A 13,849-nucleotide genomic window follows, 5' to 3' on the forward strand; every position below is an offset into this window, starting at 1 on the left:
ATAAGATAATTGTGCAACAAAATCAAGAAATTATGCAAATAAAGGCAAACATTAACATTAAATCATAGAGAAAAGGTACTACAACAATAATCAAACATAAATAAGAGTTCCTCCTAAATAAGTGTAGTAGACAAAACAAAATAGAGAGAAATCCTATTTCTAAGAAAATCCTAAATAACTAGATCCTAAGTGTGACGACCCCACTTTCCCCTAGGGCGTACCCCAGGGTTCGGCGGGCCTCCTGCCCAGCTCTCGCTGGGACTCAGTCGTTCACTACAGTCCTCAAATAAAGTACGAGATAAATCTCAAATATTACATTCAATTCTCCAAGAATTACATATCACAAGTACCAGAAAGTAAAACCTAGAAAAACTGATAACTACAACCACCACGCCAACTATGTACATCTTACTCGTCCACTTTTAACAAATACAAATTCAAGTATTCTATAGCTCAAAATCTAACCACCTTCCCGAGCGATCCCCGTGCCGTCCCTCTGCTAAGGAAAACAAATGGAACGGGGTAAGCTATATGCTTAGTAAGTAAACAGGGGCAAAAGCATAAATTTTCACGTATCAACCAATTATATGGTAAGAGTAAAGCAAAAGCAGAAAGATAACATCACATAGTAAGGATACGGGTGGCTCCAAAGCCAGATCGTTTGCCATGTGTGACCTCCTGCCGACACTCCGTCGACCTCAAATAATGGTCCGTAGAACTTCACTTGTACACCCACCGTACACCTTATCACCCTCTCTGGCCAGGCACCTCACAAACTTGCTCGAGCGAACGAAATCACAAACTTGAGCTTGGTTCACAAGCTCGGGTCACAAACTTGGTCCACGTTCTCGGTGAACCGGATTCACAAACTTGGTGACCTCAGACTAAGTTGGACTGGTTTCGACCAAGCCCTGACTGGCTCGAATAGTCCATCTAGGTCGGAAGATCAACCCCAAACTCACAAACTTCACAAAATTATTCAAAAGTCACCCCGAGCCACAAGCTCAAGGGTTTTAGTTTCAAAATTGCTCATATACACAAGCCATGTACAAATATGTGCGCAAGTTAGGGTTTAGGTCGAGTGCGATAAAGTACACCCTCGCCTAGGTACCCTCTTCATACATATCGAAACACATAAGCAACTAACACACAAGAGCGGCCTGAATACTTACACAACGAACAAGGATAACAAAAGGACGAAATTCGCGTCGCGAAAAGTAGCTAGTAGTCCCCACCGGCTCCACCTAGCTCACCACCGTCTGAAATAGAAGATTGCAGCACATAGTATCACAAACGACTTTTTAAAACAATAGCATCTTAAAGTTGGGGTGTCACACTAAGGACTTTTTAAGATTGGTCAAACTTCTTCTTAGATTTGGACCCTTTTAATCTCTTTCTTTTCTTGCCCTTGTACGTTTGCAGTTTAGAAGGCTCGTCTTCCATTTCTAGCTCCTGTAAGACTTGCTGAGTAATTGCAATATGATATGTAATAGTTGATGTATGTGAAGGATGGTTTCTTGAGCAGGATTTTCCAATCTAGTCCTTGAGTGAGTTCGGCAACCTTAGCAATAAATGCTATTGGAGGCTTTTCTGCTTGATCAGATAATTCCTCAGGTTGATAAGATCTTTTGGGAGTTTCTTGTACAGGATCCTATACTTTTGTGTTTCAACTTGCATTTCAGTAATAGTAAGGTCAGGATTGTGATCCAACTATTTTTTCTCTCCAGTACCCTCCTAAATATCATGAGCTTCTTGCTAAGTTTCCTAAGTAACATCTCGAGTGTTTTGAACAATATCTTTAGCTTGCTTAATTCTAGTTTCCATCTCAGGATTTACCGAGTAGTCCTCATATTTCTACTCTTATTCGCTTTCAGAATCTAGATTGAACTATGCCTTAAATGCAGCATACTGAGCCAAAGTAGTGTAACTCATCCCAAATAGCAATCTTTATTCCATGCACTGCTATCTCAAAGAGATTCTCTGAATCTCTATTTACCCAATCAACTATCATTTCCAGAGATCCAAGTTTATCAAATAAGCTTTTCAAAACTGTTAGCAACTAAGTGGAGGTTTTAGTAGAAGGTTGAAGGGTTTTTTGAGAAGAAGGAGTGAAAGATGGGATAGCAGAAGGTTGAGGTAATGGTTTATTTTTACTAGCTGCAAGAGCATCAACCTTGGTTTTGCAACTACATAGTTTGATTTTTTAAACAACTGCTGGTTATAAAACTTTAAACTTTTCTTTTCAGGATATTCTTGAGTGATGTAAGGAAGATAAGATTTACTCTTAATAATTGAAACATAAAATCTTTTGAAGATTCTAGTAAAAAATTTTACAAATGGGAGATATCTCCTAATGTCAGTCTCCAATGAGGCCTAAAAATTGCAAAACAGAAAGCCAAAATCCAGTTTGATGCCTAAATACAGTAAAATAGAGCAAGTTACATTCTTTCAGGCTCTATTCTACAACCATGTGTTGGAAACAGTAAACTAGTGATTGCAGTATATAAAAGAGAAATTTCTCTTTTGAAATTTTATATTGAATATATTTATGACCTCACTGAAACCAAAACCATTTGATTTATTTGACCACTGATCAAAAGAGAAAAAGTAAGAAAAATTACTTGGATTTTCACCTTTGTAGTTAAAGAGGTCATTTACAAACATTGAATCAAATTTGATGTCTTTGATGTTAACCCTTGAAATAATATACTTAGAATCTTCTTCCTTTCTAATATTTGTAGTAAATTTCACAGTAATTTCATGATATATGGGTTCAACTAGGTAAATCGAATGTCCCCAATTTTGTTTTTCAACACATTTTTTTTTAACAAAACTCAAGTTTAATTCAGTCAATTCTTCTCTCTCAAGTTTAACAACCAATAATTGAATTCGATGATAAATACACAATTCTTTTAAATACCATGTAGAATCAACTTGAGATATATCTCTTATATTCCACAACAAAAAATTTACTAGTAATGACATTAAATATTAGAATAAGAAGAAGTAGACAAATCTGTTACCTTCACCCCTAGAGATAAGGAACCTTTAGGTGATTGACCATGTTTTTTTCCCTTTCATCTGTTGAAACACCACACTAGCATCCAATGTTAACAACTCCTCAAAGTCAGATGAAATCCTAGCAAAGAAAGGATTCAATTATGCCATCTCCAGTCTCTGGCAATTGTTGAGAGAAGAGCAACAGATTATCCCTATTGACTTCAATAGCCGCGATGTTGCTACTCGAATTACATTGTCTCAAGGACTTAGAAATCTGTTTAGCCAATTTATGCCTCATTCTTCTGCATCAATTGAAATCCTAGTACCAACAAGTTCAAGTAAATTTATCCGATCTAATAACACATTATCCAATACCAACTCATTCCCCACCTCAACATAATGATTATCTAAAAATATAGTTTCTGCACTTTGCTTTTTGTCCTACAATAATAGAGAATCAAATCGATTATCCCCTGACAAGGATGATGAATGAACCATCATTTGGTTAACCAATGACTCTACCAATTCCATAATGACCTCTGCATTATTATCCTCATGACCAGAATCTGAAGAGTGCTTCACTTTATTCACTCAAAATTCAATAGTTTTGTCTACGATTTTTGGTAAAATTTTTTTTTTGACTTGCCAATATCCATGTTGGATTGCTGAAGACCCATTTTCTCTTCCCCTTATCTCTAGGAAGAGGTTTGAATTTTGAATTTTTATTAAAACAAAACGACTCTGAATGCCCAATCTTTGAACAAAATTTACAATAGTGAGGCCATTTCTCATATTCAGCCAAAATCCCTAACTACTGATGATCTCTTTTGTTGTGTTATAGCTTCATCAATTTGTCAGTGACACAAAAATTTGGATGACAATTAAAGCATATTGGACCATTTCATAAGTTAGTTTCTGTGATAGTCCCACCTTCCCCTAGGGCGTACCCTAAGAGTTAGCGAACTGCCTGTCCAACTCTCGCCAGGACTACCAAGCCGAAACACACATAAACCCTACAAAACGTGTAAAAGAACCTAGAGAAAATGAACTATCGGAAACTGAAGTAGCTAAACTAAGCGCTGCATTAGAACTTCGATTAAACGCTCTAACGAAGAACGAAAAGAACAAGTGCCATGTCAGAATCCGAACAAAACTTGGCCGGATTCAAGGCAGTGAACCAGCCAATTTTTTTTCAATCTCCCTTGCTAATCCTGCCATGTATCTAGCCAAGATCTGGCTAGATATACGGCCGGATTCCCTGCAGTGGATTCCCGCCAAAATCTCTTTTCTTGCCTTGTTCAAATTCCGCACTCGCCCGATGTCCAACGAACACAAGTAAGGTTCACCAAAGCCATAGAGACATACAATCTCAAACAAGCACACTTAAGATACATGATAAACACTTATACATATACATTGGAGTCTTCAACAAATTAACTTGAAGTACAAGCTATAATATCCGTACTTATACAAAATACAATTAGGGTTTTGGTTACAGAGGAGCTTAATCAAAAGAATGACTATAACTAGCTCTACTCTTTCTTCCAAAATCACAGTTTCAAAGTTTGATCCCTGTAAGGAAAACAAAGATAATGAAGTACCAAAAATACAAGCAGTCAAGAATCATGGAGCTTTACTTCTAATCAGTCAAATATACATACCAGATAAGGAAATGAATAAACATCTCAAATAGAAAGGATACAGATGGCTATCAAAAGCCAAATCTCCGTTGCAGTACTTGATCCAACCCTGTTGACTCTCCATCAACATTTAAAGAACAAACATGACCGTAAACCCCACTTTACACTAAATTTCGTCCACCAAACATATCTCTTACCGGGCCCAAACGCCTCAACAGGAACAGAGATGGTAATACTCGAATATACCAGGAATCTAGAGTCTCCAATACTCAAAGATTCCAAGGAAACAGGCCCCCATGGCTCATAAGTTTTCTCGACCAAGCCCCTTTCTAGCTCGATTCTAAAGTTTCCACCCGAAGTATACCCTTGATCACCAGTACGTCCTAAGAACAACCAAGGTAAAACAATTATGGCTCGATTACGAGTTGTATGCCTATCCAATGAACTACTACTACAAAGCAAAATGTGGCTTGGAGTGAAAGGAAATAACAGTTGGTCCTCAAGACTTCCAAACTAAAGACTTTAAGGCTCAAAGGTAACAAGGGCAAATTTGCCTTTCAAACCAGAATTTTCGCAGCCATGACAGAAGTGAAATCATGGGGTTTTTCACCCCCTACTCTACATAGTTTTCACTCAAATTCAAGCACAAAAGGCTTAACCAATGTTTGGAACAAGTTTTGGCCAAAACCTATCATGAAAAATTTAGAAAACAACAAGGTAATGGACTTCGCTATCACTTGACCAACAACGGAAATTTCAGCCAACAAATTGGAGGAAAATACCAATGAAAATCCTTCCATTCAACCAAAATTCAACACCTAAGTAAAGCTTATAGCTATACCAAACATCTTAAGCAAGTTTATCACCAAATCAACCCAAACTTGAAGGAATCAAGTAGCCCCAAAAATTGGACAGCACTTTCCCTTAAGTTCCTTTATTTTTCCATCCTACAATCAACACCAATCACATCTCAATTCAACCACAATTGTACAGACAAATTATAAGCTATTAAACACCCTTAATTAGGGCCACAATACCCTTCATATAAAGCCAATTATTAGCTCTACAAACCAACCACAATAACTCTCAAATTAGAAATCCTAAGCTGAAATTTAGGTACACAAGCTGGAATTTTTCGTAGGCAAGTAAAACTAGCATATAAAAGCTCAATATTACACACAACAAAGCTATCAATCCATAGCCAATGCTCAAGCATCAAATAAGAGCAGAAAATTCACCATAAAACTGAAGTTTTCCATGTCACAACTTTCTCCATGAAATTTTCCCATAAAACTACAAAAATCACAACCCTAAACCACTAGTTGGCAATTAATTGAAGTAGAGGAAAGATTCTAGCCAAGGTTACCTTGTTCCTCCAAGAAAGATGAAAGCTTAGTGCTTTCTTCTCCAAAGTCACTCCACCAACACCTTTAATCCTCCTTAGTTAACACTTGTATGGAGTGGTTTGCAAAGTTGTTGGCAAACACTCAAGATTCAAGCAAGTTTGGTAGTTAAAGAATGAAGTTTTCTCTATTGTTTTTCCTCTCAAGGTGGCCAGCCAAGCTAGGAGAAATGTGAGGGAAATTTGGTCAATTTTTGATTTAGTAAAGGTGAAGGAAAGTTAGGTCAAAGTCCAACATCCATTGGTTTCATGACACTTGGCTTTTCCTAGGTTTATTCTCATCCCTTTGTCTTCCGAGATTAATTTATCTAGCTACCTCCAATTATTTCCTAGCACCTTGTACAATAATATCCCTTTATACAAAACTCCCACTAGTCGTCAAAATTTATCGCACTTAACGCACTAGCGGGTCCCACGTCCGATATACACTATTAACGTCACATGAACTAATTTATACTAGAAAAATGATGTAAAACTATACTTGCTTATAAAATCTATGGGAAATTAATATAATAGAGTAAAGTAAAGAAAATGCATGTGAAGAATTAAAATAAATTAAGATAAAATAATGGAATTTAGCGGGTCCTCATAGTTTCAATAAGCCCTAATAACAAATCTTAAAATTTAAAATGCCTACAATCTCTTGAAACTACCAAGACTGAAGTATTCAATCCTTAATGACCAAAAAGTTGGATGATAATTAAAACATGTTGAACTATTACATAAATTAGTTTCAACAAACCCTAATAACAAATTTTAAAATTTAAGATGCCTCCAATCTCTTAAAGCTACCAAGACTGAAGTATTTAAACCTTGATGATTTAAAAGTTGAAGTGCAATTTGTACAAATCATATATGTAAATATTTATGATCATTATTTATAATTTTAGATTCAAATTTAAGAAGTTTAATTTCAGTAAATTCATCATTAATAGGAATTATCCTTTCTACAATTTTTATAACAAGTCTAGTTTTGTAAATCAAATCTACCCGTTCGATAAATTAAATGAGGTTCAAATTTTGGAAATTGGAAATTTCCAATTTTGTATTTTTTTGTTCAATTTTCTCAAATTCTAATATTTCAGCATTTTTAGTAAACTTATTTTTCTTTTTAATAGATTTAGAAGATGCAGATGAAGATAAAGATGTAAAAGGTAATAAATTTGGTTAACCATATTCAAATCTGCTTATAATAGAAAATAAAGCTAATTCATTGTACAAACATATTGAGCAAATGACATGAAGAATAATCAGCATATATCCTGGACAAACATAGGTGTCTCTATGTGCATATTGAACACATGAACGCAATGCCTCTATAAGTGTATTGAACACATGAATCCCTTAAGCTCATATTCATAAGAACGATATATGTAATGGTGGAAGGCTGAGGTTTTACCAAGATCCGAGGCGCAACAAATGGACTTGACAGCAATAATAAATGAATAATAAATGACCTTATCAATACCTTAATCCAAATCATACCAGGCCATTGACCAACATAAGCATATCATCTTTTATGATGAATATGAGCTCATGAGACTATGGTCGTATTGCTCACGCAGCTCATGAGACCATAGTCATATTGTTGCACACAAGCCCTACATTTAATCCATGATATAGATTGCTTTCTTCAAACCACAATCTTATTGTTTACACAATAAAATAGATTTTACATCCATTATAAGAGATTAAATAAAGCTACCCTTCCCATGGTAAAAGTCTACCATGGCTCTAATACTAACTACACCTAGGATATAAAAGTGCATAAGGAAATTTAGGAGAGGAAGCGGAAGCTTACTTGAACAATTTCAACACAACACTTGATTCTTGAAACTCAAATTTTATTGATGATATATGTACAAGAGAGGGATATACAAAGTTTTATGAAAATGAGGTTATACTAGAATTTTAGAAAGAATTAAAGGTTCTAAGTTCTTGAAGTTATGAACTATGGATTTATTATTTGAATTCTTACAAGACTATTTACAGAGAATTTCTGCTAACTATTTGACTTAGCATTCATAATTGAAAGGTAGGTCTTTTTAAATTTTTTGCTAGCTAAATTTCAGCCATCTGTCCTTTAATAATTTACCTTTAACTAGCCGACCCGGGTTGATAGGTTGATAGCTAACTCTCCACTTATTTGAGTGGTGGTTGGTTTCTTTTCTGAATGGTGGTTGATAGCTAATCTTCCATTGATTTGAATAGTTGTTGTCAATTACCATTCCACTAATTGAATGGTGCCATTTCTTCTTTCGCCAAGCTTTTGAGATGCATAATCCATGAATAAACCAAATGGAGCAAACCAAAAACTAGAAAATGCATTGCCATATCTCTACCACAATAAAGAGCAATAATTGGAAGAGTTCTTTTTTTTTTTTCCTTAAAAGCAGCTTTTATTCATAAGAAATCTAAAAAGTTACATCAAGGGGCTAGCAAGTCGGATCCCAACCCTGGCCTAGGGTGAGCTAAACGAGATCCATCTAGTGGTTCGAATGTAGGGGAAGTGCTCTCTGTCCAGTTGGAGAATGCCAAGGATGTCAGGGAGGTAGGTAGGCGCGTGATATTCAGATGAGGTGCGCATATTACTAGCGTGTTTCGCCAAAGCATCGGCCGCAGCGTTGAGCTCTCTGTAGCAGTGTTGGAGTCGGAAGACCCCTCTCTCCAGCTTGGCCTGTATGGCTGAGACGATAGGGAATATACGCCACAGACACTTAGACCGTCCCTGCACCACATTTAGCAACGTCAGCGAGTCGAGCTCCACCAGGACATGGCCATATCCTTGTGATAAACAGAGCTGTATTCCTTCCAGTAGAGCAGATGCCTCTGCATGCATGTTAGTTTACCACCCATAGTACGATGAGAACCCGCAGAGGAAGCACCCTGAGTCATCTCTAACGAGCCCGCCACCCCCCGAGTCGCTCGGGTTCCCAAGGGATGAGCCATCAATGTTAAGTTTCACATAGGGCCTAGCGGGGCAGCTCCATGAGAGGGCTATGGTTCTGTGCCTCGGATACACCAAAAACGGAACAAGTCCCTGTCCCCGAAGAGTCGCACCGCCAGTGCTTGTGCAACGGAAGGGAAACGCATGCCCAACTGCATGTAGCTGCAAGGTAATTTGGTGTAAGAGACCTGTGCTAGTGGTCACCACGTCCTTAAAGCACGCTTTGTTCCGAGCCTTCCATAGCTCCCAGCACACAATGGTCGGTAATAGGCGGGTTAGTGCAGCCAATGCGGAGTTTCCGGACGAGTGCACCCACCAGCCTTGCAGTTTCAGGAGGATGTCATCAACCGGAACAAGGACAAGATTGAGCTGTCGTTCAAGCGACCCCCAGATTAAGGATGCCAGGTCGCAGTTGAGGAAGACATGGTTCACCGATTCCGAATTCCTACAGAAGAAATATTTTGAGAGGAGGTGGAACCCAAACTACAGCAAAATATCCGGTAGAGGATGTAAAGAGTTCAGCAACTTCCACATGAAGATCGAGATCCTAGAGGGGAGGCGTTTGTCCCAGATAGCAAGGAGTTGCTTTGTGGCCTCAGGGTCTTTATTGCAGAGGATATGCTAAACCATCCATCGTGCGATGGGCACCAAGCGAGAGAGTCCTCCACTCCTGCCAAGAGTGGGTGTGAGAACCCGTAATTTTTCCATTTTTAGGTTTTATTCGGGTTAATGGCTTGTTTTCTGCATTTTCGTTATTAGGAAAATTTTCTAGATAATTTTTATGAGTAAATATAGTTTTTAGATGATTTTTCTAGTATCGAATAGGTTTTGATAAATTAAGAGCGTATACCGGACGTGGGACCCACTAGTGCGAAAAGTTCGGAAAAATTCGGCCAACTAGATTAAGTTTTGGATACTGGATTTAATTTACCGGGTGTTAAGAGATAAGTAGAGGATGCTAAGTGGATTGGTATAAGAGAGACAAAAGTTAGGCAAGCTGTGAGAACCTTGAATTTTGCAGTTATATACCAATGCATGTTTCAATTTCACTTTTATTTAGCATTCGTATTCTTTAAATCTTTTCTAGTATTACTTTCACTCGCTTTTATATACTAGTGCATATTTTATTCGTAGTCCTTATTCTAATCTACCACACTATTTCATTTGTTTTAAACAAGTAAATAAAAAATAATAATAATTTTTGTGTGCAAAATAATATAACGGTGCTAATTATTAAATCACTTAGCTTCGCTACACTAAGTTAATAATTCTTGAGTTATGTTAAGTTTACTTCTTAAAAATAATTCCTTGATTTTGTTTTATAGCTAATCCTAATTTCGAATAAGGTTAAGTGTAGTTAGAAATCCTAATATTTTTATGCAACCGATAAATTCTAGAATAAAAACAATACAAGTACTCTAACCATATTTAGGACATAAAAATTTCGATAATCAAAACCTTGCAAGATTAGCGGATCATTAGGCGTTCAAATCACATTTGGGGGCAATTTTTGGAGCTAAGTTAGAACCAAGGACTTAAGTGGATAATAGGATGAGAAGTGAAAAGACTAAAATACCCCTCACAACTTCACAATTACCCCACGGCCACAACCATTCCAGGCAGCCAAACAACTCCCCGGACACCATGATCACAAGCCGCTCCATTCGGCCAACCGCAGCTTCACCACCCCTACACTCAATCACTTCCGACACTCAACCATCCTCAAACCGCAGCACCACTTCACAATCCCAGTCCATAACCTCTGCACACTCCCTACCTCAGATAACACTCCACCCTCACATTGTTATCATCGACCGAGAGTGAGGAAGGATGCTGAGAGTGCGGTTCCATTTCTGGTTTTGTCCGCAAACATTGAAGCTAGAGTGAAGGCAGAGAGAAACCGTGAGCAAGATCCACCCATTCTGCACCTCCATTTCACTCCACTTCACGACTGTGACACCACCAGCTCCACCGACAACCACAACCTCAATCACTGCCGCGTACGTGAGAGCTGAGAGGAAGAAAAATTTTCCAGATTTTCGTGTGAAAGATTAGCTTGCTGTGAGGTAAAATTCTGGATCATTTTAGGACTAATCAGAGGTAGTTTGAGCTATCTTGAAGCATGCATGTACTGTGGAACCATCGGATGATGAATTTAAGATATTAGAAAAATTCCTGTTTCGGTTATATGCCCCTGCCGAGTAGCTGAGTTAGGAATGTAGCTCTAATGTGTTTTCTGGAATTGATTTGAGCATGCATTGGTGATTAACTAATCGAATCTTGGATGATTATTATGATTAGGGTCATGCATGAATTTAATTAGCCTGGATTACTCTGGAAATAAAAATGAAACAGAACTTTTTGCATGCAAACTCACCCGAGTGTAGTCTCACCAAGTTCTGGATTTATGAAAGTGTTTTGCTGCTGCCGAGCTGAATTTTCTGGTCTGGATGTTAGCTAATTAACTCAGCAATCTTGCATGTGAGAATTTAAGGGCAAAATAAAAGACTTCAATTGAAGATAATATCGGATGATGAACTAAGGAGATTAGAAAATTCTGTTTTGATTGTGAATGATTCTGCCGAGAGGATGGATTGGAAATGCAACTGAAATTCTGTTTTTCTTGTGATAACCTGAGCACTCAAGTGTAATTAGCCGAGTGGAACTTAATGTGTATGATGTCTAGGACCCTGCATGTTAATTCTATGAAGTTGATTGATGAATTAAGGGACCTAAGAAATTCTGGTTTGATGAAAATCTTCTGCCGAGACTAATTAAGAAATGATTTGCTTAAATTACTTAATTATGTCAAGCTGTGGTTATAATCCTAACTATCCAAGTGAAGATAAAATGTTTAAGAGCCTGCATGTTGAGTTACACGATTGGACAATGAAACTAGGAACTTGGAAAAATTCTGGTTTTGTGAATTGGAATTCTTATGAGCTGAAAATTTCCGAGACCTTGAATCTGAATTGTAATTTGCAATCTGTCATATGATGATGATTAGAGTGAATATATGCGATTAACTAGTTAACAACATGTTAATTGAAGTTCGCATGAGGTCTAGTAGCTCGGCTAACCAAGAGAATAAAATGAAAACAGAAAAACTGATTCATGAATGATCATCCGAGACTAGTTGTTATAATTTCTGGATTTGTGTAGATGAGTATAATTGTAGCTTGAACCTGGATTTGATTTGGAAACCTTTACTAGCTAGCTACGTGTTTACATGTACTAATAGAGTACCAAAAATTCTGTTTTAACCAAAGAAAATCCTGTTTTAAGAACCATTGCTATTGCTAGAAGTTCCTTATGAACTACCGTGAACATGAATCTGGAAATTTTGAAGATTTTTAACAGGGGTTTAACTTCAACTCCTGAACGGAAATTGTGCATTGTTTAGCTAAGTAATTGCTTGAGGAAGTGAGAGTTTACTAGCCTGCTTCACCTGAGTAAATAAAGTGAAAACAGAAAATTCCTTCATGCATGATTCATCCGTGGCTTGCTAGACAGATTCTTGAATTTTTTTGGGATGTTTAATCTTGTTGCTCGAATTTGATTATGAACCAGAATCTTCAGCTTGACTTTAGAATTCTTCCTTGGGGTGTTAGAAACCCGAAATGCATGACAAAATGCACACGTAGTCTGTGAAAACTGTTTGGCAATGGGTCATTTGATATCTTGAGAATTCGATTTGGAAATAGTGAAGGGTAGCTATGGATATAAGCTGGAAATTTTCCAGCCTTAGTCATGTTTGATAAAGAAGTACGTATGGATTTCCTCATATATTTTGGAGCTGTGGAAAAATTGTATTACTACTGAATTCGCTTTATAATACCTTGAGATGGTCATGCATTTGAATTTTGGGGTGACAATGTGATATTATGTATGGAATTTCTTGGCTTTGGATCAAATACTTGAGTAGGAGGCTGCTGCAATTGTGGTCTTTGGTTTTAAATAACTGTTAGTAGATTTAAACATTTGAAATGTTAAGCTTGGTTGTCACAAGAATTACTGGTTGGGTGCTAAGGGCTAATGATTGACGAAGCCCTTAGCCATTGAAATAATTTTATAAAGTATTATTGAATGATGGAAGTTAATTGCTGGAATGTCTTGGGACTCCACTTTTATTTTATTTGCTTATGTTGGGTTTGCTGAAACCAAGTGCTAATGATTGATGAAGCCTTGGTTGATCATTTTATTTTATTCAGAATTTCAATTGTCTAAAGCTAGGGCTAATGATTGACGAAACCCTAGTAATTTGCTATGTGATTTTTGCCATATTTTGATCCATATTATGATCTCGAAATGGAATCGGAGCGGGGGGAAATTGTATAGACCTTGCAAACTCGAGTAGCTGCGTTCAAAATTAACCAAAAATATTTTCCAGCTAGTATGATATTATAAAACTCTATATCTAGCGTTTTGCCTAAAACTTTCCAATTCAATAATTTCCTTCAGCTCAAACCAGCCCCGATAGCTTCAGTAAATAAGTTCTATAACTTTTGGAAACTCCAAGTCTTATTTCAATTCTTTTCCTTCCTATAAGCCTTGCACTTGTATAGTTAACTATAGGAAAAGTTTTAAAATACTAGTTTTACTAATCCTATTGAAAAGCTTGGGAGACTTGCTCGGCAAGAAACCCTATTCTAGGAAAAATAGTTTTTAAGGATAATTTTTGCAAAAGCCGTAACTTTAGGGAAATGTTCAAAGTAACTTTCTAACTATGATTTTGAGAAGTTTGTCGACTTGTTTCTAGTAAGTAATACTAGTTACCCCCTTCTAAGGAAAAATAAGGAACATTTCTACTACTTTTGTCAAGCTTCAATCTAAATAGATTTTTGAAATCTCTTGAGAAAG

The sequence above is a fragment of the Coffea eugenioides genome, chromosome 8, assembly GCF_003713205.1.
Source record: "Coffea eugenioides isolate CCC68of chromosome 8, Ceug_1.0, whole genome shotgun sequence".
In the NCBI taxonomy this organism is placed as follows: domain Eukaryota; kingdom Viridiplantae; phylum Streptophyta; class Magnoliopsida; order Gentianales; family Rubiaceae; genus Coffea; species Coffea eugenioides.